The sequence below is a fragment of the Nannospalax galili genome, unplaced genomic scaffold (assembly GCF_000622305.1).
Source record: "Nannospalax galili isolate Female #2095 unplaced genomic scaffold, S.galili_v1.0 scaffold589, whole genome shotgun sequence".
Taxonomy (NCBI): Eukaryota; Metazoa; Chordata; class Mammalia; order Rodentia; family Spalacidae; genus Nannospalax; species Nannospalax galili.
The window spans coordinates 4,265,165-4,269,367 of NW_008360324.1; positions in this window are offsets into that span (position 1 = coordinate 4,265,165).

Sequence of the window (4,203 nt, forward strand, 5' to 3'; positions counted from 1 at the left end):
AACTTAGCATTCTCTATGTAGATCAGGCTGTCCTTGAACTTCTAACAGTCTTCTTGCCTCAGGCTCCCAAGTCTTGGGATCTTTTAGGTTTTTGTTTTGTTTTGTTGACACAAGGTCTCCCTGTAGCCCTGCTTGGCTTGGAACTCACTATGTAGACCAGGCTGGCCACCATCTCACAGAGATCTACCCAACTCTGCCGCCCAGGTGCTAGGATTAAAGCAGGTGCTAGAATTAAAGACATGAACCATTGTGCCCAGCATCTTTTCGGTTTTAATTCTCTCTCTCCCCTCTCCCCTCTCCCCTCTCCCCTCTCCCCTCTCTCTCTCTCAGACAGTATCTCCCTGAACCTCCGAGCTGGCCTGGATCTTGCTATGTAGACGAGGCTGACCTTCAGAGATTCACCTGCCTCTGCCTCCTGAGTGTTGGAATTAAAGACATGTGCCACCACACCCAGCTTAATCATATTTCTTGATGCTGTAGTTTGGGGATTAGTACAATTTGGGGGTAGCTTCCCATTTCTTGATATCTTTGCTGCTCATCTGATTGGTTATCTGTATGATTAGCATTGTATTGAATTCTACATATAACAAAGATAAAAGTATTTTTTAATATTTTATTTATTATGTTTATTTTATGTGTATGAATGTATTCCCTGCATGTATGTGAGTGCACTCGTGTTGTGTCGTGCAATGCCGCGGAGATCAGAAGAGGGCTTTGGACTCCCCTGGAACTGGAGTTAAGGACAGTTCAGAGCCACCATGTGGGTGCTGGGAATCGAACCCGGGTCCTCTGCAAGAGCAGTCAGTGTTCTTAACCACTGAGCCATCTCTCCAGCCCCAGATACAAGTATTTTAACTCTGTCTTTAGCCAGAAGGGGCAACATGCAACAGTGTGACCCAAGAAGTCCTAAGGTAAGTATAGTTGCTGGTAAGAGAGCCTGGATGTACAACTCATCTTGAAGATCCTCTCTCCACAATAGCTGAGGGGACCAGACACACCTCTCCCACCATGGCAACAGAAGAGAAAGAATCATTCTGCAAAACTGGATTGCATTCTAACACCTGAGGTGCTTGTACACACAGTGCAAATTAGGAAAGCCAATGGTAGAGTCAATATGGTTGATAAACATTTAACTGTGAAACGTGACAGAGTAATAGAATTCTGCAATGACCTCAGCCTTGAGTGCCTATAAGAAAAAAAAAAGGCCCAAGGAAAAATATTAGCCTGGGAAGCAGATCAATATAGATTACAGAATAAGGCAAGAAATGAACAGAAACAGAATTAGACCTTGGGCTTTTCTGTTTGTTTGTTTGTTTGTTTGTTTTCTTCTGTTGTTGACCATACCTGGTTGTGAGTTTTATCAGTGACACACAAAGACTTAGCTGTGACCGTCAGAGCCACTCCAGCAGGTGCAGTTTCATAGGTCATATAATTCCCTTTTATAAACCTCCAAACTGAGTTCTTCAAGTGTTACCTGATAGGTGATGACTTGAAGGGTTGCCTTACCAACTACCCATCAGTAAACAGTTTCTATTTCATTCAGGCATTCCAGGGAGACTTTAAATCATTTAAGGTAAGCTATCGCTGTGTACAAAAACTGGATGATACACTTGGGAGGAGATACTGTGGGATTTCAGGTAAGTGAAGTCCACTTTGATAGGTGAGAGAAAGCTATTCCTGTATTATATCCAACTGACTGAAGTATCAGCTGATAATCATGAAGTCAGAACACTCTGTTTTTTGATGATCTGGAATCATCTTTTTCCAGTTATTATGGAACAACTGGATTTTCCCTCCTGTCAAAAACTGAACAGAACATACAAGTAAGTGTTTTTAGGACATGGAAGCAAAAGAATGTCAACTCTGAGATATGGGAAACAAAAGGGGTACTCCACCGTGGCCCCATTTCTCAGCTGGGGGATAATTTCACAATCACGACAGGATAGTAAGCCCCAAGAGAGTCCCACTGAACTGAGGATTCAAAGAGTAAAAGTTTGGGAACTCCTAAACACCTGCTTGAAGTAGAGGGTACAAGAGTTAAGAGAGCTGCATAAAAGGAAGGGGCCCAGCTGTCCTAGGTTGCTAGGTGTATTGTTAGGAGAGGGGTGTGTACACATCCCAAGTCAAGTGGAGTCCCAAGTTGCTAAGGTTTCCTTACACCTGCCTGCCTCAGAGCTAGGACTGACCAGTCAGACTATACTTTGACCAGGATTGATTAAATACATATACCTCTTGACCTTTGCCTCAGTTTTTCTATTTAAAGATGACCTGGGCTGGAGAGATGGCTCAGATGTTAAAAGCATTGGTTGTTCTTCCAGAAGACCCGGGTTCAAACCCCAACACCCACATGGTGGCTAACAGCCATCCATAATTCCAGTTCCAGGGGACCTGATGCCCTCTTCTGTACTCTGTGGGCACTGCATGACACGGATGCACTTATACACCTGCAAGCAATACACTCATACATATAAAATAAATATAACGAGTAAAATATTAAAAAAACAAAGATGATCTAAGGTCACTAATCCCCCTTATCTGTTCTTTTGTGATCACAGAGACAAAAATCTCTCTTTGCTTGCCGCTACTGCTTGTCTCTTTAGCTGGCAGATGGTGATGGGTGGTGAGCCTGACCTGTTGGTGATGCGGAGCCTGATGAAATATTGTGGACTACGGATTTCAATTCTTGTTTTCTCTATCTCTGTTTGCAAAGGTCAGCTGACAAGTTTGCAGTTAGAACGCTGATACAGCTGGGTAGAACCACTTGCCCATGTCCTGACGAAACTTCTTTAATTCTGTTTGTCTCGTTCTGAGGTTTCTGCAATGACTTTCAGACAGGGGATTTTTTAAAAATTTGTCTTCTTCCTAAACTTACAGTAATTTGCCTAATTTTGAGACTTTACTGGTAGCAATCAATATGTAAGTTTCCTTCTCACTGTAAGCCACTGCCTAACATAGGAAAGATGTGAGCTACTTCCCCTTGCGGTCCAGATTTTGAGGCCTGTGCTGCTGGACCAGCTGCAGCCTAAATAAAATACCTGCTTCCTGAACATTCCCGGTGTCCTGCCTGACCTTTCCTGAAACATTGGGACCACTAGAGCCTAGCCTTTTGTCCTAAAATTCTAGTTCCACCTCCTTCAACTTTCTTAAGTTTGTTCTCATCCAATTCCCCAACCCCTTCCATGAACTGATCATCTCTAGGCAGTCATTCGGGTCCTTATTGGTGAGGTGTAACTACTCAAACCTGTGTTAAGGTGTTAATGGATGTTGCTTTATTAGTATGACACTTTGCCTCAATATCTGTTTCTATAGCTTCCGTTACCATCTCAAATGGTCATTTTATGAAAGTGCCCCCACAAGCTTTAAATAACTGTCAGTAAGGAGGCAAGACATGTACCACAAAGACCCTTGACGCATAAATCTGCCCTTTTTCTCAATCCTCCTTCCAACTCATTCCTAGAAATAGGATGTTCTGGGTTGGCAGGCTGAGATGAAAATAAAGAGACAGGGTCTGGAGAGATGGCTCAGCGGTTAAGAACACTGACTGTTCTTGCAGAAGACCTGGGTTCAAATCCCAGCACCCACATGGCAGCCAACAACTGTCTGTAACTCCAGTTCTAGGGGATCCGACAGCCTCTTCTGTCCTCCGTGGGCATTGCATGACACGGGTGCACTTACATGCAGGCATAACACTCATATACATAAAATAAAAATAACAAAATATTTTTAAAAAGAAAAGAGACAGAAACTGTATATCACACTGCCTCTTGTACCCCAGCTGGGTGCAGAGAGGAGATTTAACACTACCAAGTTGGGTTTTAACTGTAACAAGAATGGTATAACTTAATTATCAAATTGAGCCTTTTCCAAATCTGAGACTTTGTTATAAAATTTAAATTGTTATGCTTGAACTTAAATGAAAGGCTAAGAAGCAATTAGAATTTAAATTCTTATTACTTGAACAAAACCAGAAAAATGGGGGCTAGACAAGAGTTTTCATCTGTTGAGAATAAATTTTAACGTGGTTGAGAACAAGGGAAATTATATTTATTTGCAGATAATTAGAATTCCAATTTGGGAGACACAAATTCAAGTAACCTTGAAAGTAACTTTGAATTGTGTTCTAAGGTAGGAGGATCATGAATTCCAGCTAACCGAGGCAACACACCAAGACCATCTCAAACCAACCAGCAAAAAAGGAGTTGA